Source organism: Myxine glutinosa, chromosome 2 (genome assembly GCF_964187855.1).
Source record: "Myxine glutinosa chromosome 2, kmMyxGlut1.1, whole genome shotgun sequence".
Classification (NCBI taxonomy): domain Eukaryota; kingdom Metazoa; phylum Chordata; class Myxini; order Myxiniformes; family Myxinidae; genus Myxine; species Myxine glutinosa.
In genome coordinates this window covers 220,714,601-220,738,010 of record NC_136262.1, presented here as the reverse complement: position 1 = coordinate 220,738,010, position 23,410 = coordinate 220,714,601, and the positions used below count along the sequence as shown (strand labels likewise).

The 23,410-nt window shown below is 41.0% G+C and overlaps 1 protein-coding gene and 1 long non-coding RNA gene across 15 annotated transcripts in view; one reads left to right on the top strand and one right to left on the bottom strand.

The window, feature by feature from the left end:
- LOC137420807 (synphilin-1) overlaps positions 1-23,410 on the bottom strand; it is a 406,546-nt gene that overhangs the window by 160,140 nt on the left and 222,996 nt on the right. Inside the window, exon 1 of one of the 13 annotated variants that reach the window (XM_068106203.2) lies at positions 14,181-14,253. The exons of the other annotated variants lie outside the window; for them this stretch is intronic. The gene's annotated coding sequence lies outside the window, so the exon portion shown is untranslated. Of the gene's footprint in view, positions 1-14,180; positions 14,254-23,410 lie in introns of those variants that run through there. 13 annotated transcript variants of the gene reach the window in all.
- The window catches only part of LOC137420809 (uncharacterized), an 83,895-nt gene that overhangs the window by 23,479 nt on the left and 37,006 nt on the right, over positions 1-23,410 (top strand). Inside the window, exon 3 of one of the 2 annotated variants that reach the window (XR_010983199.2) lies at positions 8,029-8,094. The exons of the other annotated variant lie outside the window; for it this stretch is intronic. This is a non-coding gene — a long non-coding RNA (uncharacterized LOC137420809). The remainder of the gene's footprint in view (positions 1-8,028; positions 8,095-23,410) is intronic. 2 annotated transcript variants of the gene reach the window in all.

Here is a 23,410-nt window from a genome sequence, read left to right as displayed (position 1 = left end):
CAAAGATGCAAAGAGGGATCCATGCGTTGCACAAAAGTGAAGAGTTAAGGAACATTTCAAATTCCCTGTGCTTCATTAAAATGTCCGTTAAGTAACAAGAATTATGCGATCATCCTGAAGCTCCTACGGTGTGATAACCTTGAAATGACCACAAACATGTTTTCAGGAGAGCATCTTCCTTCGACATTTTACCTGGACGGCAAAGCACCATGGTGATATGGCACCTCTGTCACTCCCAAAATGCACTGAGCATCACCAATGGAACAAGATAGAGGGCATGTCAACAAAAAATTCTGATTTCATAGTTGCTGCTCATCTTTACACGATGCATCTTTAATGCCAAGTGTTTTAATTTTTTTTTTGTATGCGGTGTCGAGGCTCATGGAGGAGCTTGAACACAGATCAGGACGTAACAGAACAAAAACAACAGTAGGGAAGATATGTGGGGCACAACAAAAGCAAGGTAGAGGGACAAAATAGAGGGAAGCGGAGAAATTATGTATGTGAGGAAGAAAGAGGGCAAGGAGTGAACAATGGGAGTGAAGAAGATGGATACTGCAAAATCTCATTCAGAGAAGTGGAAGGAAAAACTGTAAACTTGGAAAGGTGTGCTTGGGGAGGGTTAATGGGGGTAGAAAATATCATGATTGTGAACGGCTGTCTTGAAGCCCTGGAGGGAAGAATGAGATTGAAAAGACTAAAAAAGTGGGTTGCACAGGCAGGGAGAAAAAAGAGAGGAACGAACAAGGAGAGGTGAGCAGTGCATCTGCATTTTTGGAATTTCACCAGAAGGGAGTTACTTGCAGATCACATGTGCTCTGCAAAATCATGAGCTGGGTGTACATGGGGGGATGAAAGGTGTAAGAGCATGGAAAAGGAAAAGAGTGCAAGACCAGAAAGGAGGCAGTAGCACATAGAGGGACCACCGACCTGTCTGCGATGTGAAACTGATAGGATCAGAGACTGAGCTTCATCGCAAGAGATTGCCATGATCTTGAAAGCGTTGGTTTGTGTGGCAACCTGAGTAAGGTGTGAGGCAGGAGTACCAGGCCAGAGGGGGGGAGCATTACTCCATCAAGCTGCGAATGGAAGCTTTGTGGGTGGATGGAAGTTCAGGAGTGCCAAGGAAGGACTTTGCACGACAGAGGATGCCCAGTCAGCGTCTGGCTTTGGAGGCCAACTTTGAAATGTGGTTTGCCCAAGAAAGATCATGGATGACAGTGAGGCCCAGGAGTTTGAGTGACAAGTTTTTCAGAAGGATAGTTAAGGAGGAAGTAGATAGGAGGGTTCGACAAAACGGTCTTTTCGTAGAGACAGATCGAGAGGGGTGAAATTACCAGCTTATACAACAATTAGCAATTCTTTCCTTCCCCAAACATTCCCTGCCACTTCCCTCCCCATATTAGTCACCGATTATTTACACGTTTTGCACAAATTGAGGATAAATTTTTTTAACCCAACGAGGCAATGAACGTGAGTGCTGCTATGATACTATTGTCAAGGGGGGAGCATCCAGGGATCAATAGCAGGGAAATCCTTAGTGGATGGCTTTTAATGGGAACATTAAATACCTGCTGTTGCAATATCCTCCCACGTCTTCCCCTCACTCTACACTAGGCCCATTGTGGGCATTGCCAACCCTTATAATGCGCGCTTTAATTTTATCACTCACGGTGCAAACTCAGTGGGTCCAAATGGAGAGGAAGTTTGAAGATCAACACGCTTCCGAGTAACATGTGACCACTTACAAAACAAAGGTGGAGCGCATCATGACAGTGCCACCATCTAAAATATTGAATAAGGTGTCTCAAGCTCAATTCTTGGGAGAACATTCAGTCCAATAATCACAAAGTCCACTTGGCAGAAACATCTGATATGAGAAAAATCCCAGAAACAATATCACAAAATGACACCAAAAGACATAAAACATCGTGGCATGGTTTGCCTTACTGGGTCAGCTCCTCGTAAAATAGACGCAAATAAGGCACGAACTCCGCACTAAATGCTTTCCAGACCTGCAAAATGGACTGAAAAAACATTCATCATGAATCCAGGGGCACGAAGCTTTGTTGTCTCGAACTTGGCGAGACAAGCCGCAAACAAGGGTGCAGTGACCGAGCCTTTTTGGCAAGGTGGGAGAGTTTCAGGTTTGTTGCTAAACAAAAGCCACCGGTAAATGAGGCCACAGGTAATCTGCTCGAGATCGTTTCTTCCCTCAAGTCGGTGCATGAATAAGTATTCCAAGGCACAAAGTGATCCCAAAACATTTGGTACAGAAGATCTTTTTGTCCAGAGCCATGTGTGCAGGTCCTCTCAATCAAAGGCACAAAACATGGACAGTACGTACCTTGAAAAAGGTCATAATGGACTGGCCATACAAAACAATTAACACATCACATGCATAAATAAACAACTTACTAATATTATACTATTACTGTCATTTCGACCTGCGATTTATTTATCACAACCAATCCGTAGGGCTGACAAACGATTAGCCCCTGCTATTATTCAAACACGACAGCAAGGACTCCTGGGCAAACGAATAAACAGTGCTGAACAATGTGTGTCATGATCACTTAACGCCTTGGCCTAATACTTGCTTGGAAAGTTTTCCCTTTGCTTTGGGTCCACAAGTCGAGCAGCTTTCAACAATGATCAATCAAAGCCTAAAATGATTATCCACATGTAACCTTCAGATTGCTTGCAACTACTCAAAATGTCACATGCTTTCAAGGGGTGTCACCATGGAAAGTCAAACTTGTCGTTTGCCTTGCTCCATTAGCAAAGCGCATACTGACACATTTCCTCGTGTTTTTGCCGAAGACACTGGGACTGCATAACATGGAAACGTGGGACCGCTTCAACATCACCGATGCACAATGGTACCGTTAAAAACAGATGAAACTAGAACGGCATTCAGTAGCGAGCACACCTCCGCCTGGCTGGCTGGAGTACATCACTCAATGGTGAAGAATCACTTAAAATCCTACTACTTGGATCCGGATCCAGATGTTCACCAAAATCGAATCGATTAGTCCTTGTCACACACACAACCTGTCCACCAAGTTTCGTCCAAATCCGTCCATAATGTTTTGAGATATCCTGCTATATGTTGGTTTTAGCCCTATCACTCAATGGTGGAGAATCACTTAAAAATTAAATAATTCTCATATCCGAATCATATTCAGATCTTCACCAAAATTGAATCGATTAGTCCTTGTCACACACATAACCTGTCCACCAAGTTTCGTCCAAATCCGTCCATAACGTTTTGAGATATTCTGCTATATGTTGGTTTTAGCCATATCACGCAATGGTGAAGAATCACTTAAAAATTAAATAATTCTCATATCCGAATCATATTCAGATCTTCACCAAAATTGAATCGATTCTTCTTCGTCACACACACACAACCTGTCCACCAAGTTTCGTCCAAATCCGTCCATAACGTTTTGAGATATTCTGCTATATGTTGGTTTTAGCCATATCACGCAATGGTGAAGAATCACTTAAAAATTAAATAATTCTCATATCCGAATCATATTCAGATCTTCACCAAAATTGGATCGATTAGTCCTTGTCACACACATAACCTGTCCTCCAAGTTTCGTCCAAATCCGTCCATAACGTTTTGAGATATTCTGCTATATGTTGGTTTTAGCCATATCACGCAATGGTGAAGAATCACTTAAAAATTAAATAATTCTCATATCCGAATCATATTCAGATCTTCACCAAAATTGAATCGATTCTTCTTCGTCACACACACACAACCTGTCCACCAAGTTTCGTCCAAATCCGTCCATAACGTTTTGAGATATTCTGCTATATGTTGGTTTTAGCCATATCACGCAATGGTGAAGAATCACTTAAAAATTAAATAATTCTCATATCCGAATCATATTCAGATCTTCACCAAAATTGGCTCGATTAGTCCTTGTCACACACATAACCTGTCCTCCAAGTTTCGTCCAAATCCGTCCATAGCTTTTTGAGATATCCTGCTATATGTTGGTTTTAGCCCTATCACGCAATGGTGAAGAATCACTTAAAAATTAAATAATTCTCATATCCGAATCATATTCAGATCTTCACCAAAATTGGATCGATTAGTCCTTGTCACACACATAACCTGTCCTCCAAGTTTCGTCCAAATCCGTCCATAGCTTTTTGAGATATCCTGCTATATGTTGGTTTTAGCCCTACCACTCAATGGTGAAGAATCACTTAAAAATTAAATAATTCTCATATCCGAATCATATTCAGATCTTCACCAAAATTGAATCGATTAGTCCTTGTCACACACATAACCTGTCCACCAAGTTTCGTCCAAATCCATCCATAACTTTTTGAGATATCCTGCTATATGTTGGTTTTAGCCATATCACGCAATGGTGAAGAATCACTTTAAAAATTAAATAACTCTCATATCCGAATCATATTCAGATCTTCACCAAAATCGAATCGATTAGTCCTTGTCACACACATAACCTGTCCACCAAGTTTCGTCCAAATCCGTCTATAACGTTTTGAGATATTCTGCTATATGTTGGTTTTAGCCATATCACGCAATGGTGAAGAATCACTTTAAAAATTAAATAACTCTCATATCCGAATCATATTCAGATCTTCACCAAAATCGAATCGATTAGTCCTTGTCACACACATAACCTGTCCACCAAGTTTCGTCCAAATCCGTCCATAATGTTTTGAGATATGCTGCTATATGTTGGTTTTAGCCCTATCACTCAATGGTGAAGAATCACTTTAAAAATTAAATAACTCGCATATCCGAATCATATTCAGATCTTCACCAAAATTGGATCGATTAGTCCTTGTCACACACATAACCTGTCCACCAAGTTTCGTCCAAATCCGTCCATAGCTTTTTGAGATATCCTGCTATATGTTGGTTTTAGCCCTACCACTCAATGGTGAAGAATCACTTTAAAAATTAAATAATTATCATATCCGAATCATATTCAGATCTTCACCAAAATTGGATCGATTACTCCTTGTCACACACATAACCTGTCCACCAAGTTTCGTCCAAATCCGTCCATAACGTTTTGAGATATTCTGCTATATGTTGGTTTTAGCCATATCACGCAATGGTGAAGAATCACTTAAAAATTAAATAATTCTCATATCCGAATCATATTCAGATCTTCACCAAAATTGAATCGATTAGTCCTTGTCACACACATAACCTCTCCACCAAGTTTCGTCCAAATCCGTCCATAACGTTTTGAGATATTCTGCTATATGTTGGTTTTAGCCATATCACGCAATGGTGAAGAATCACTTAAAAATTAAATAATTATCATATCCGAATCATATTCAGATCTTCACCAAAATTGGATCGATTACTCCTTGTCACACACATAACCTGTCCACCAAGTTTCGTCCAAATCAGTCCATAACGTTTTGAGATATTCTGCTATATGTTGGTTTTAGCCATATCACGCAATGGTGAAGAATCACTTAAAAATTAAATAATTATCATATCCGAATCATATTCAGATCTTCACCAAAATTGGATCGATTACTCCTTGTCACACACATAACCTCTCCACCAAGTTTCGTCCAAATCCGTCCATAACGTTTTGAGATATTCTGCTATATGTTGGTTTTAGCCATATCACGCAATGGTGAAGAATCACTTAAAAATTAAATAATTCTCATATCCGAATCATATTCAGATCTTCACCAAAATTGAATCGATTCTTCTTCGTCACACACACACAACCTGTCCACCAAGTTTCGTCCAAATCCGTCCATAGCTTTTTGAGATATCCTGCTATATGTTGGTTTTAGCCCGACCACTCAATGGTGAAGAATCACTTTAAAAATTAAATAATTCTCATATCCGAATCATATTCAGATCTTAACCAAAGTTGAATCGATTCTTCTTCGTCACACACACACAACCTGTCCACCAAGTTTCGTCCAAATCCGTCCATAGCTTTTTGAGATATCCTGCTATATGTTGGTTTTAGCCCTATCACTCAATGGTGAAGAATCACTTAAAAATTAAATAATTCTCATATCCGAATCATATTCAGATCTTCACCAAAATCGAATCGATTCTTCCTTGTCAGACACCCAACCTGTCCACCAAGTTTCGTCCAAATCCATCGACAACTTTTAGAGATATCCTGCTATGTATCGAATGGTGAAGAATCACTTAAAAATTCTAGTAGCCGGATCCGAATCCGGATCTTCACCAAAATCGAATTATTTCGTCCTTGTCACATACGGTACATCTCTGCCAAATTTCGTCCGAATCTGTCCACAACTTTTTGAGATATCTTGTTCACAAACAAACAAACAAACAAACAACGGACAAACGGACAGACAGGGGTGAAAACAATACGCCTTCAATTTGTTGCTTTTAGCGTTTCAACCATTAACAGTATATTGCTTGGAAGTTTAGGTGCAAAATGAAAATTACAAATTATCCAGGAAAGCTACTCAGGAATACGTAGTTGCGATCTCGAATTCCTGCCATACAAGATAGCGTTTCCTGGGCCATTTTCTTCAACGTTCCGAGATAGGCCCAAAACACACAAACGGGCCAGATGGCCGAGGAAAGCCCTGCGCGTAACATATCAAACTGTCACTCGAGTGCAGTGAGAGGTTAGAGGTTGGGGGTAGAGGTGGTGGATCTCAGGCTTCTATCTGATTCCAAACCCCAGTGCACCCTGCATACATCAACGGAAATGTGTGTCCATCGCTTCACATCCTTACACGGCACGCACGAGGATTGATGGAATTCCAAGATTTACTTGCCCTCGGCCTGGATCAAAGAAAAATATGCAATAGAGAGCACATTTACCTTAGCAGTCATCCTGGCATGAATCATGATGTGTTAATGCACTTTCCCTTTACAAAGGAACAAAAGAGAGTGCAAAGAATTCTCTGTCTTAATGACATCAACATACCATTTTTTTCAATGCCCAACAATCAAAAATCCCTTCATCCACCTCCTCATTATGGTGCTGATTAGGAATACAAAGCTGCCATGAAGATGTGTTTCGGTTGTGACTTGTACAGAGACGCAGGTAATTCTAGCTTATGTAAGATTGCTGAACTACAAATGACAAAAATACTCCAGAAATTTTAGCGATTAGAGCAACACTCTTTTAAGATAATTATATTGGATTAAAGAACTAGTCTTGCTTGCAAATGCAACTGTAAATCAGTGTTGGCGGACAGGTAGAAAGCACTGAGAACGGCTTGCACAACAATTAATGCCAAATTTCATTTTCTTCCTTTGGGTAGACTCAACAGAACGTTAATCGAGGTATGCCAACCGCTGTTGGATGCAGGAAGCTGATGTTCTGGATGGTAACCCGTTGTCGATTAAAAGAGCTCCGTTGGTCTGAAGAAGGTTTAATGGCCGAAACGTCAGCTTTTTCTTGCTGAGTATGAAGCCCACACATAAATAACAGTGGAATATTAGGAAAAAAATAGAATCTTGAATTTAGAAGACAACTCCCACATATTAAAAAAATAAATTAAAATAAATAATAATAACATTAAAAAACATGCCATATCTATATGCATTTTCACAAGATGTAATCTTAATATAATGGGGGGAAGTATGTTGTATGTAAGTATCATCTACTACTCCGACAGGATTTAACCTAAGAAGCTAAAACTTCCAGCGATTAATGAGGGCACCCTGAAGTTGTGCCTGTGCAATTTTTGTTTGAGTGCATCAAGTTTTGAAAAACAAAATCACATATCTTGGCGTTTTCTTCCTTTGGAATGAGGGTGGGCGCAGTTGGAATATTCCAAGAGATGTGTTATATATTCTATATGCACAAAACGCATGAATCATGATGAAGTTTCGGCCATTAAACCTTCATCAGACCAACGGAGCTCTTGGAATATTCCAAGCGATGTATTACATATTGTATATGCACAAAACGCATGTTTTTGTTGTTATTAAATTGCTTTAAATGAATTTATGTTTTTTGGAGAGCAATCAAAACAGCGGTCTGTTGCCTATACACCACCCAGATAAAGGGAAGTGTCAGAAGAACGTGCTGCAGCTGCACACTTGGAACAAGATTGCCCATAGGACAGGTACACTACTGCTATGCAATTAACAATCATAAAGATAATAACAATACGCCCCCCCTTGCCATAGGATAATAACATTACCCCACATTACCATAGGATGCAGGTGCTTCCAATAGATACAATGAATCTGATTTAACATCCTTCCAAACATATATGTTTCAGGAAACTGCACTTGCATGTTTTTCAATGGGTGGGAATCAACACACGACTCAAAGTATTTTGTCGAGAAAGCTATGAGAATAGACAACAATAATAATACTATTGATATATAGGATGATAGTGAAGATTGGTAGGATGAGAAACCAAGAGAAGAAAAAGAAATTCACGATGTGGATTGGCTGCAAGTCATTCTTTGATCAAATATTGAACATTCATCGATTTTGAGAAAATTGGAATAAGATTCAAATTGTCGCTCGATAAAACCAAGATCCGAGGGAGAAACATTCAGCACACTAACATGACAATATAAGGCTAACCTTATAATGTCCTGTTACATGCAAATAAATACTGACAATTTGTTGTTTGCAGACATTCGGAACAAAAAATAAGTTTATTTGCAGGGTGACAATTTTAGCAAATTGCAAGGAATCTAACAGGCTAAAGATCCTGGCTTCTAAAATGGGATCTGGCATTCCGCTTCATTACATGCACCTCCAGCCATTCAGTGATGTGCACCAAATCCAGCAAAAACCACACTTCAGGCTTTAATGGTGATTGCAAGTGCATTATTGAGGATAAAAAGTACACTCATGTGCTTTGTTATTATTATATTTTAGCAATGATAACCACATAGTCAGGTTCACGATGTCAATAAATTATATTTCGTTCAAAATCATGGTAGATTAGCAAACCTATACATTTTTGGAAAGGTTATAGCATAAGGAAACTAAAAATCAATGTTTACATTTGGAGAGATACCTGTATGGCGGCCATTTTGGATTTTCAAAATGGCCACTGTAAAATACATATTTTGTTCTATTTCTGCCTCTAATTACCCTAAAAACTTTTGAAAATATACTAAACCTATATTTTCAGGGACAAGGAATCCAATGAAAGTATCAAATTAGTGCTGTGGGGAATGGTAAGACACGAATCAAAGGTTTTGAATTGCAAAATACTGTCTTTATATTCGCGATAAGTTGCATAATCAAATACATGTTATCATTTTGTACAGGCAGTTAATAACATCAAAATGTGTCACAATAATTCATATCACCAAACATACACAGGCAGTCAGCAAAATCATATATACACATGCAGTCAGTATAACTTCACATCTACACAGGCAGTCAATGACAAAATATACACAGGCAGTCAATGGCATCAAACATACACGATTACAGAATATGCCATTTTATTTAGAGTTCGTCATCACTGTCCTGTGTGTCGTATCCGACAATATAGTCCGCATCGTTTTCACAGTCCGTTCCACACAAGCAAAGGTCGGTCAAATTGATTGGCAAATCGAATTGGTCGAATGGTCGATCGAATCGAATCGAATCGATCGAATTGGTCGAGTGGTCGAATGGTCGATCGAAGCGATTGGTCGAATGGTCGAATTGGTCGAATGGAATTGGTGGATTGGTCGAATTGGTCGAATTGGTCGAATCGAATTGGTCGGAATTGGCAAATGTAAACATTGATTTTCAGATTTTCCATGTAATAACGTTTCCAAAAATGTATAGGTTTGCTAATCTACCATGATTTTGAACGAAAAAACATCGTGAACCTGACTAACACCTTCAAGGCCTTATAACCGAAGCTCTTTAATTGACCTGTCGCATGGTCTGCAGAGACCAATTCAGGGGCAAACTTTGACTACAATTGTGATGCAGAGATTTCATTGTGCTGCACAAAAAGGTGCATCCCATTTCCCAAGGATGCGTTTGATAAGCATCGCGTATTGGGAGATGTCACCTTCTCCTCTCTCCCTATTTCTCTCTCCTTCCCCCACTCTCCCACCGCACTCCCCCTCCGCCCTCCTCATCCCCTCTCTGACGCCAACCTTAACTTGATCCTGCGTAAAGATGGGAGCTCACATTTCAATCAAGTCGTCCTTGCCCATAGCTTTGGCCCACAAGCTTTGAAAATGATCTTTCCTCATGAGAATCGACTACCCATGGTGTGTCCATTATATTCAGTCTGACAACGAGGCGAACAATGACTCTCAATAAAGTGCAGTTATTTCTAGCTTAAGAAATGAATTTCCTGTTATCTCATTTTTGATGTGTGTGAGACATGTTTAAGGCAAGCTGATGAGAGAGTGGAGTGTCTGCAAGGTCAGCAAAACATTCACACATAGCTAAACCTTTCACAAGAATGGATAATTTTGTTGCTTAGCCAAAGCCTTATACACAACATGCACCGCAGAGAGTTGTCCACAGGCTGAAATAATGAGGCAGTACTATTGCTGTGGTCCTGCTAATGACAACAGGAAGGATTGTTAACCTTTCCATCTGAACAAAACAAGCCTGCAGTGTATTATAGACATCTGCTACACATCGCACAAATTAATAACAGAAAATTGCTAAGACTATGGACTGGACTCATATGCAAATGCATGATGCAGAATATTAGTACAAACCAGCCTGCAGTGGATTGGAGGGCAAGGTCTGCACCTGCTGCTTTGTCATGGTGGAGGCAATTTACAACAAATTTTACAAAAATGGATAAAATCAACAGAACGTTGACTGAGGTGTGCCAACCACCAACACATCCGTCAAACCAACACATCCGCCAAACCAACACATCCGTAAAAACAAACACACCCGCCAAACATCAAATCATGCATCAAATCAACACATCCGCCAAACCAACACATCCACCAAACAAACACATCCGTCCAACCAACACATCAGACAAACCAACAATCCACCAAACCAACACATCCGCCAAACCAACACATGCGCCAAAAAACATACCCGCCAAACCAACACATGCGCCAAACCAACACATGCGCCAAAAAACATACCGGCCAAACCAACACATGCGCCAAACCAACACATGCGCCAAACCAACATATCCACCAAACCAACACATGTGCCAAGACAAAACATGCACCAAACCAACACATCCACCAAACAAACACATCCATCCAACCAACACATCCGTCAAACCAACAATCCACCAAACTAACACATGCGCCAAACCAACACATCCGCCAAACCAACACATGCGCCAAAAAAACATACCCGCCAACCCAACACATGCGCCAAAACAACACGTGCGCCAAACCAACACATCCGCCAAACCAACACATCCGCCAAACCAACACATCCGTAAAAACAAACACACCCGCCAAACCAATACATGCATCAAATCAACACATCCGCCAAACCAACACATCCACCAGCCAAACACATCCGTCCAACCAACACATCAGACAAACCAACAATCCACCAAACCAACACATCCGCCAAACCAACACATGCGCCAAAAAACATACCCGCCAAACCAACACATGCGCCAAACCAACACATGCGCCAAAAAACATACCGGCCAAACCAACACATGCGCCAAACCAACACATGCGCCAAACCAACATATCCACCAAACCAACACATGTGCCAAGACAAAACATGCACCAAACCAACACATCCACCAAACAAACACATCCATCCAACCAACACATCCGTCAAACCAACAATCCACCAAACCAACACATGCGCCAAACCAACACATGCGCCAAAAAAACATACCCGCCAACCCAACACATGCGCCAAACCAACACGTGCGCTAAACCAACACATGCGCCAAACCAAACCAACCGGTTTCCTCTGCCTTCCAGCTTTCATACAACCCTGCTTTTGAAACAACCCCGCTTTCATACAACCCCACTTTCATACAACCCCGCTTTTGATACAACGCCACTTTTGATACAACCCCGCTTTCATACAACCCTGCTTTTTATACAACCCCGCTTTCATACAACCCTGCTTTTGATACAACCCCGCTTTCATACAACCCTGCTTTTGCTACAACCCCACTTGGACACAACCCCACTTTCATTGAACATGCTTTGATTCAACCCCACTTTGATACAACCCTGCTATCACATTATTTTTTCACACACACACACACACACACACACACACACACACACACACACACACACACACACACACACACACACACACACACACACACACACACACACACACACACACACACACACTTTATAACTTTATAACAACCCCGCTTTCAAGTTTTATTTTTCGGATGAAGTTTTGTACTAGTCGAATTATGACGTCATAATGGAGGCACCTATGACATCCTCATTCACGTGGGTTATTCTCCATGGATAGTTCTTTACCATGAGACTTGTGGCAATTTTGTCTGTCCAGCGCTTTTTGAGAAAAAGAGATGCAAAGTTTTTCGGTTTTTCCAAGATGGTGGCCGTACCACGTGACCTGTGACGTCATAATTATCCTTAAAAGATTATACGTGCCCAGGAGCACCTGTGGTGAAAATTTCCTGTCAATCGGTGCAATGACTGCAGAGAAAGTGATTTGTAAACAAAATTAACCTGAAAAATCGCAGAGCCAGAATCATTGATACTAGCCGAAACCCGTGGAACATCCACGGAAGGGAGGATGTGGTGTATGGATAGAGTGTACCATTATGGATGGCATAGGGGATTTGCTTGTCCGAGTAAGAGTTAGGAAGAAAGATGAGAATGAAGAGTGCGTATATGAACAACGTATTTATTGCAATCTACTTAAATGACAACGCTACGATATACTTTTGAAAAATGAATGGATTCGTAATAGTAATCGGCATAGCACCACTCCGGGATTGTCCACTCAGTGGACGGCTTGCTGTCGCCTTCGACTGTCCAATCAGCGGACGGCTTGCTTCGCCTTCACCCAGCAGACGCCAATACGATGGCGTCGTAAGATGGCGTCGTGTCGGCAGTTAATCGGATGTTTTGGGCCAAAACGTCGGCTAATTCAGATTTTTCGAGTATGTCTGTACGTGATAAACAAAGAGCGCGGTTCATAGATCATAAATCCATTAGTGCCGTGGGCATCAGGTCACTGGGTGCGGCATAAAAGGGATAACAAAGTCGAGTTCTTACGCTATTATTATATAGATACTCCCCGTCGATGTGCTTCTGTGGTAATCGCGAATATGAGTCACATACACGGTCACCATGCCTGACGCCACTGTGACCGTGTTTTGATTAATAAATATACGAGTCACAAAACACGAACCGAACTCACCTCAAGCAGTAAAAAGGTACAAATCGCTCCTAGAAACCACTTCATCTCTTCAGACCTCAACACACCTCGATAAGTGACGGCAGCGCTCATGGGATCTTCTTCTCCCGTTAAGCTCGAATTTTTTCTCTTTAAGTTAAGTCCAATCAGTCCTCTCTGCTCGAAGTGCTCAGGCCATGCCTTCCCGCTCTCATAGTTTTATTGCCGTTCGGTGTACAAAGGGATTGACATATCGTTCGTCTGTTTCAGCTCGTTATCTTTAAGCTTCCTTATGTCTCGCCACCTGCTACACCTCTCTGAGTTACGAGGATTTATGCAACGCACCCCGAGTATCGCAACGTCACTCCATTTAACTTTATTAAAATGACGATAAAGACGTTTCCTTATATATCCTAATTTAAAATGTTCAAGGGAATAAAAAGACCATTTGGTTCACACCACCCATGTTCACACCACTCGACTGTCCAATCAGCGGACGGCTTGCTTCGCCTTCGCCCAGCAGACGCCAATACGATGGTGTGGTAAGATGGCGTCGTATCGGCAGTTAATCGGATGCCTTTGGGCCCCAACGTCGGCTAATTCAGATATTTCGAGTATGGCTGTAGGTGATAAACAAAGAGCGCAGTTCGTAGATCGTAAATCCATTAGTGCCGTGGGCATCGGGTCACTGAGTGCGGCGTAAAAGGGATAACAAAGTCGAGTCCTTACGCTATTATTATATAGACTAGCCGAAACCCGTGGAACATCCACGGAAGGGAGGATGTGGTGTATGGATAGAGTGTACCATTATGGATGGCATAGGGGATTTGCTTGTCCGAGTAAGAGTTAGGAAGAAAGATCCATTTTCACTTGTGCAAAAATGCTACTCACAATTACATCACCTGTGCGTCGGCCTGTGGTTGAGCCAGAGAGTTGGCCTGTGAGTCAACGTCCTTTCCAATGTCTGCAAGAATTGAAATACTGATTGTGAATGTGTAAAATTATATGAAAGAAGAACATGCATATCAATAGACGATGCCATCGAAAAGGAGAGCAGCTGTCAATAGAAAAGGATGTCTGACATCAATTTGACATTATTGCACAGGAAATGACAAACAAAGAAACAGTTCATTTCCATCGAGTAATATTACGATGAGAGATCAGCCGATACCTTTATTATGTCCATCAGCATCCATGGCACTTCGAAAAAAAACGCAGCATCAGCCAGCCGCAGCCAACTATCACGTACCGTCTCGAAGTCAATGCCATCCTTTTATCTCTTCGTATACAAGTACAACTCACTGATCGCAACGTCACTCCATTTAACTTTATTAAAATGACGATAAAGACGTGAAACCCGTGGAACATCCACGGAAGGGATATCGTTCGTCTGTTTTCAGCTCGTTATCTTTAAGCTTCCTTATGTCTCGCCACCTGCAACACCTCTCTGAGTTATGAGGATTTATGCAACGCACCCCGAGTATCGCAACGTCACTCCATTTAACTTTATTAAAATGACGATAAAGACGTTTCCTTATATATCCTAATTTCAAATGTTCAAGGGAATAAAAAGACCATTTGGTTCACACCACCCATCACACCACTCGACTGTCCAATCAGCGGACGGCTCGCATTGCCTTCGCCCAGCAGACGCCAATACGATGGTGTCGTAAGATGGCGCCGTATCGGCCGATAATCGGATGCTTTTGGGTCCCAAAGTCGGCGAATTCTGATTTTTCGAGTGTGGCTGTACGTGATAAACAAAGAGCGCGGTTCGTAGATGGAAAATGCATTAGTGCCGTGGGCATCGGGTCACTGGGTGCGGCGTAAAAGGGATAACAAAGTCGAGTCCTTACGGTATTATTATATAGATGGCCTGGGAAGCTCGGGCAGAGTTTCTTCCTCACAGTAACAACTTTAGATTCTCCATGTAAAATGCGATAGTGTCATATTTTCGTCAAAAATAGTCGGAATTTCGCCAAATCTGTTTTGGTCGTGTGTGAATATACCCGAACGATTGCCAAATCTGAAATCAGAATTTTATTTGAGGTTCAAATGACCCTGTGAAGTCGCTCCGTGCGCTAACTGCACATCTGTACAGTGTGATAATTAATTAATTCCCCACTCTCGACAACCTCAGAAAAAGGTGTTGCGTTTCTTCTTCTTCACAAAATAACTTCTAGCTCCCAGACCATACATCCAATCATCGTGAAATTGTGCACACTTGTTCCCCTTCATGACTTCTACCATATTATAAAGTTTCACGTCGATCAATGAAGCGGTTCAAGAGATATAATTTTAAAAAATATTTTCGTTCAATTAATTATAAATCACTGCCAAACCATGTGACCTATCACAAATTCCAAAAGGACGTTCAGCAGACTGATATGCTGAAGACATCTGTGAAGTTTCCCCTCGATTGGATCAAAAATTAGGGAGGAGCTAGGTTTTAAAGGTTTATGCTTAAAAACGCCATAACTCCAAAACCGTGTGACTTATGACGTCATGCTCACTGACTTTTTTGTTCGTCATGGGTATGCGATTCTGCCTGCAAAGTTTGGCCTCGATCTGTTCAGCCGTTGCGGAGAAAAAGGGTTTTTAGTGTTTTTTGCGAAAAACAATATGGCGGCCGAACCATGTGACGTATGACGTCGAAATTTTCTGCATTCTTAGTTTTTTTTTTAACGAATGTTATGTAAAAAAAATAATATTGGTGGGAGCAAGGGATCTCTTTGTCGAATTCTAACCTCGTAACGTTAGCACTTTTAATATACTAAATAAACACGTTTTTTGGTCCCATTGGAGAGTTCTTTAGAATGAGCCTGACTCAATTTTTTCCATTGAGCCATTTCGGAGATATAGAGGGGCAAAGTTGAAGGTGTTTTCCAAGATGGCGCCCATACCACGTGACCTATGACGTCATATTTAGCAGTACAACATTATTCGTGCCTAGCCGATCGTTGGATGATAATTTCTTGTCAATCGGACCAAAGGTTGCTGAGAACATTAATTTAAAAGTTTTCGGAAGTGAAAAATAGGGTGGAAGAATAATAATAAGAAAAACTCTCGGAAAAACAAAAGGCATACAATTACATTGTAGAGGAAACCTAATAACTCAAAAGCATCAGAAAATGCAAAGCCTGTCCGCGTCCGCTTTGTATTCAGACTTCTTCTTCTTAACACATTCTAAACATGACAAAAACAGCGAAAATATACCAAGAAATTGACGATTTTAGGCGACATTGAACTTTTGACCTCAAAGGCATTAGGCTTCAGTGACCCAATATGCAAACCCTTCTTAAATTTCAAATCAATCTGATGAATATTGACGATTTTATGCAACCTTGACCTTTGACCTTTTGATCTAAAAAAAAAGAAGCAATTGCCTTCTAGCATTTGATTGGTGAACCGATTCAGTGACCCAATATGCAAATTCTTAAAATTTCAGGTCAATTGGATGAAGTTGACTATTTTATGTGATGCTGACCTTTGACCTTTTGATTAAGTTCTTAATTTATCTTCTCCATATTCTCATAATAAAGTTTTGTTAAAAATTAATGACAAAGCTCAAAGGGTAAATTGAAAATTCATGTCAATTGGATGAAAATTGATGACTTAAGGTGATGCTGACCTTTGACCTTTTGAAAAAAAATTGTGTTCTCCATATTCTCATAATAAATCTTTGTTGAAAATTTGATGAGAAAAGCTCAAATGCTGAAAAAAGAAGTGATGACACACACACATGCACACAGGCACACACACACACACACACACACACACACACACACACACACACACACACACACACACACACACAGAAGTAATTGCAAAACCCCGTCTCCCGCTACGAGCTAATAATGATTATAATAAGATTTCCCTTCCGGAACTTCAATGCAGGAGACCATTATTAAGGCATCAAGCGTGCACAATGGTTGCCAACATATGGTTGTTTGCATGTACTGTATCCTTTTTAAATGCTGAGCGTCGAATAAGTAAGCAGCACACACCATTTTAAAAGTGTTTGGCATGGCTCGAACCACCGACCTCCCACACTCAGAGTGTATGCTCTCACCATTACACAACTAAGTCTGGTCGAAGTTTTTCATTGTTTTAGAACCACAAGGTTTAAGTTAAGTTTTTAACCCGAGGTTTAACTCGGTCCTCTGCCCCTCAATGCTACTTTATGTTGGCAGTTTCGAGTATGTCTTTTTCCAATCATATGTTTAACAAGCCATCTTACATTTTATGACCTCTCACATTTTAATAAGTGCACGATTTAAGCTTCACTTCAATACTTGTGACGTTTGCAAAATGTATGCAGATCAAGATGTACCAAGGCCCAAGGGCATATCAAGAGGTACGCGCATTCACCTCGAAGCTGTCTAGCCTGGGTTCAAATCCCGACCCAACTGTCTACGATGTCTATACGATGTCTCTCCGAAAAGACCGACTGGAAAACCCTCCCATCCACTTTCTGAATAATCCTCTCCAAGAAGTTCTGTCACTCAAGCTTTTGGGTCTCACTATCTGCCATGATCTTTCCTGGGAAAACCACATTTCAAATCTGGCCTCCAAAGCCAGTCGCCGACTGGGCATCCTCCGTCGTGCGAAGTCCTTCCTTGGCACACCTGAGCTCCTCACCACATACAAGGCTTTCATCCGCAGCTCTATGGAATACTGCTCTCCCCTCTGGTCTGGTGCTCCTGCCTCACACCTAGCCCGTCTTCAAGCTGTTGAAACCAAAGCGTTCAGAATCATTGGAATCTCCCGCGATGAAGCTAACTCCAAGGGCCTTTCACTCACTCACCGCAGGCAGGTTGGTGGTCTTTCCGTCTTCTACCGACTCCTCTCTGGCCTTGCCTCCCCAGCTCTCTCTGGGCTCTGTCCCCCAAATATTCCTACAGGTCGCACAAGATCTGCCTGCAACCCTCTTATGGTTAAACTGCCAAAATCAAGACTTTCTGCTCACCTTCACTCCTTCATTCCTCTTTTCTCCCGCCTCTGGAACAAACTCCCTCACGCTCTTCAATCCCACTCTACCCTCCAGGTCTTTAAAACAGCTGTTCACCACCATCTCTTATCTTCCCCCATCCAAAACCTTGATCTTTTCTACCCCCGCTAATTTCGGTCCCCTTGTGTTTTATACCTCCCCCCCCCCTCCCCTTCCCACGCCTCCTGCCCCCAAGCCCTCTCCCTCCCACACTTCTCCCTGCTCTCAAATGTTGTGGTTGTGTGCTTCCCCTTCTCTCCCCATCTTGTCTTCCGCTCCCTCTTTTTGTATATTTTGTTTGTCTGGTTGATTTGTTTGTGAAATAAATGTTAGCTCTTTCACGAGCCTCGATTCAGTATACAAAAAAAACAAAAAACTATAAACTGTCAAACTGCTATAAACCTCACACACTGACAATTTTAGAAGTTTGATTTTGAGTTGCCTTTTGACCTTTTGACCTCAAAAATAGTTGCTTTCCCAATTCAGTGATGCACTATGTAATTGCTATTTAATTTTCAAGTTAATAGGATGAAAAGTGACGATTTTTCAGATGAAAATTGACGATTTTAGAAGTTTGACCTCGAGTTGACATTTCACCTTTTGACCTCAAAAACAGTTGGCTTCCCAATTTAGTGACTCAATATGCAAATGCTGTCCAACTTTCAATTAAATCAGATGAAAAATGTAAATTTTAGAAATTTGGCCTCAATATGACCTTTGACCTTTGACCTCGAAATCAATAGGCTTCTCAGTTGTCACTACCTCTCTACCTTTGTAAAGTTTCATGTTGTTCGGTTTAGAATTGTGACCTGTAGACGATTGACCGACAAAGAAACAGACAGACAGAATAACGCACAAGACCAACTAATATACCTGAAAAATGTTCGATTTTGCAAGTAACACAATGTACCATGTGTCAAATGCATGATAAAACATTACTGTAATGACAAAACTGTATGGTACTTCAGGTGTATGACGGGACAGCATGGCAAAGGTGAATAGGAGGAGGAAGGAGAAAATGGAGGGATGAAAAGTTGGTTGACAGACCGTATGTGGAATGGGGAAGGAGGAGGACTAAGGAATGAGAGTAATGGGATGGGAAATATTGGGAGAGGAAGTAAGACAGGGAAGAGGGAAAGAATATCAGTTTGAAGAGGGAAGAGGAGCAAGAAAGGAGAATAAATAAGGAGATGGAAGGAAAGTAGGAAAAGGAGAAAAAAGTAGGCTGGAAAAGGAGGGAAGGGTAGGGATTAGTGGAATAGGAAAATGAACATATCTGAAAGGGAAGAGAAGGATGATGAGTTCTCAACTTGCTAAGCTGCAACAAATCCAAGAATAAAACACATGAAATTTATTTTTCCAAATTAAGAATACGAGTAGACAAACCAAGATAGAGTTGGGTAGGAAAGGAACATGCGAGACATGAAAAAGGAAAATGAAAGGGGATGAAGACTGAAATTTAATCCTCAGCTTTCATCTTGTCTCGATAGAAGTTTCCAATGGAAGCAAAGCAAAACTAAAAAATAACCAAACAAAATTAAATTCAAGCTATATTTTGCTGCTGTCACATTCACCTTTGGGTTGGTGTCCTCATAATGGCATCACATGACGATGGCAATGCGCATGCAGACATGGCTAATGAATAATGATGGAGAAAGTTTAGCAGACATAACTACAGGACTGATTACATTTGATCATAATGTGCCTTGAGCAGTATCAGGGGATCTGGAGGCCAACAGCAGCACCATGTAAATTGCTAGTACAACCAGCAAATGCTTTTTTGATGTTGACCTACAAGCAGTTGTAGTTGAGACATTGACAACTTTGCCTCACGCATCACACAACGCCTAAATCAACAAACAATTGTACAATTTCATAGTCTGTTACAGACGCCATTTTGAAAGAAGCAGGTGACCTACCAGCTACCTCCCTCAATACCATCCATTATTTGAACTTTCAAGTATTCATTCCTTCTGCGTGTCGTTTATATTTTGAGTAGATGCAGTTCAATGGTACTATACAGTATAGGAATTAATTAATTAATTAATTTTTACAACAAGGAAGGAATAGGCACTGATGAACGAAACCACGGCCTGTCCCTGCTCTTCTACAATTCCTTCCCTTGTGATTTGGGAATCCATTTGTTGTCATCCTTCTGTTTACCATTTACCCCCATAATATGTCTGTTAGCCTCAATATCTGTATTTTAAAAAGCCACTTTTGCACGTAACTCTTCATGACTGCATTCATAACATCTGCTTTAATTTAATATACAACCCCAACCAGAGCAAAGTCGATGGCACGCCATCGGAAATCCCACGCTTCCCACGTAAAGCAAAGTTTGAAAATGGCAAAAAGGTTCCACCAGGAATGACCCAATATCAAATTTTGAGTTCAAAAATACTCTGTTTAGACCCCTGTGACCCCAAGGCCCCACACCCTGGGGACATGAACCGGGAGTCAAATCCCAAAAAATCATCACATATTTCATGTGTCCCCCAATGTTGATTTCATACACAAAGTTCCATTTTAAAAATGTGCCTGGAATTGCATTTTTGTGTTTTCTTTTTGACCCCACCACAGGGCGTGTGGTGGTGGCCAAAAAAAGATACAGCTCTCGCACCCTCTTGTCATTGGGTGAATGTAAAACTACCACGTTTAGTAAATTTCTGCACACCCGTTTAGGAGGAGATAGCATGACAGACAGACAGACAGACAGAGACGATTACAATATCCCACCATTTCTCTTTTTTTTAAGCATGGAGACAAAAATATGTTACTTGATCTTTTTTGATAGAATTTTAAATAATGGCCTTATGCATTGGCGTTATTGTTTTCACAATAATAAATAGTCCAAGAGTGCGTTGCGTCAATGGAGGCACCGTCCATCAGATTGTTAATCTGGCTGACCCATCTGCTAGCATTGACATTGATTGCTGAAGAAGTTAAAGATCCAACAGTACATTTTAACTGATGTAGGCAAGCTATCTCCGGCACCCTAGGCAAATGCCTATATTTCCTGCCATAACCAGCTCCAATTCAATATTCTGCCTGGCCAATAGGTTCATGAAAAAGATGGACCAATCTTATATGTTTTATGAGCCATATACAGTCACGTGAAAAAGTAAGTACATGCCATGTAAAGTTTTGACTTTTTCAACATATTTCAACATACAGCTATTTGATCTTCATTTCAATAATATTGATAGATAAAGGTGATATAATATAACAAATATCATGAAACATTTACATTTTGTAGTCCATTGTATAATTTAAATAAACATAAATGCAAATTTCGCATGTGGAAAAAGTAAGTACACCCCTACATTTATCACTACTTCAAATACCTAGAATTAGAATCAGGTGCACCAGCTCAGGTGCAAATGATTAGAACATCGTTAGAGAGGATCTTGCAGGAACCTGTCTTAGTTAAACCTCAGACATTTAGTTTGGTTTGCTCTTTGTTGTTGAAGTGTGCGGTGTCACCATGCTTCGATCAAAAGAGCTCTCTGAGGCCTTCAGAAAGAAGGTTATAGATGCCTACGAGTTTGGGAAGGGATTTAAAAAGATCTCCAAACAATTTGAAATCAATCATTCGACTGTCCGGAAGATCATCTACAAGTGGAGAAGATTCCAAACAACTGCCAACTTGTTCAGGCCAGGCCGCCCCAGCAAGTTCAGCCCGAGAGCAGACCGCAAGATGCTGAAAGAAGTCTCTAAGAACCCCAGAATGTCATCACGGGACCTACAGGTAGCTCTTGCCACTGTTGATGTCAAAGTGCACGAGTCTACCATTAGAAAGAGGCTGCACAAATTTGATCTGCATGGGAGGTGTGCCAGGAGGAAAACTTTGCTGTCCAGAAAGAACATCAGGGCAAGACTAAAGTTTGCCAATGAACACCTAGGCAAAGACCAGCACTTCTGGAACAATGTGCTCTGGACAGATGAGTCAAAGGTAGAGCTATTTGGCCACAGTACCAGAAGACATGTTTGGCGAAAACCAAAGACAGCATTTGACCGCAAGAACCTGATACCAACTGTAAAGCATGGTGGTGGAAATATTATGGTTTGGGCAGCGTTGCTGCCTCAGGGCCTGGGCAGCTCACCATCATAGAATCCACTATGAATTCTTCATTGTACCAGAGCGTGCTTGAGGATAATGTGAGGCCATCTGTCGGAAAGTTGAAGCTCAACCGAAGGTGGACCTTGCAACATGACAATGACCCTAAACATACCAGTAAATCCACCAAGGAATGGCTGAAAAGAAAGAAATGGGGGGTTCTGGAATGCCCAAGTCAAAGCCCGGATCTAAATCCCATCGAGATGTTGTGGGGGGATTTGAAACGAGCTGTGCATGCAATAAACCCCTCAAACATCGCACAGCTGAAAGAATTCTGCATGGAGGAGTGGGCAAAAATTTCTCCCAGTCGATATCAGAGACTGGTAGACAGTTATAAGAAACGCTTACTTGAGGTTGTTTCTGCCAAAGGGGGCAATACCACCTATTGGAGCCAAGGGTGTACTTACTTTTTCCACATGCGAAATTTGCATTTATGTTTATTTAAATTATACAATGGACTACAAAATGTAAATGTTTCATGATATTTGTTATTTTATATCACCTTTATCTATCAATATTGTTGAAATGAAGATCAAATAGCAGTATGTTGCAAAATGTTGAAAAAGTCAAAACTTTACACGGGGTGTATTTACTTTTTCACGTGACTTTATCCCAAACTATAAAATGGGACGCAAAGTGTACTATGTTTTTCACATTTTATAATATGTCTCTCTAACCTATCTCCTCTTTTGCTTTTCACTACTGTACCTGTTATACTACAATGCACTAGTAAGTTATAAATATGAGTCCCTTACAAGAAAAGTAAATGCAAGAGGAGGCCATTAGGCCCATCAAGCCTGTGCAATGGTTCCCAACCTGTGGTTGTTAATCCATGCTCTATCCTTTGTAAATACTCAGCATCAAACAAGGAAAACAGCATGGATCATTTTTAAAGTCTTGGTATTGATTGGTCAAGGTTAAAACCACTGCTGAACACCCTTCGAATGCTCTAGCCATTAAGCCATGGAGTCTGGTTAGCCCGACACCTGCGCAGCAGGAGACAAGGTTTTG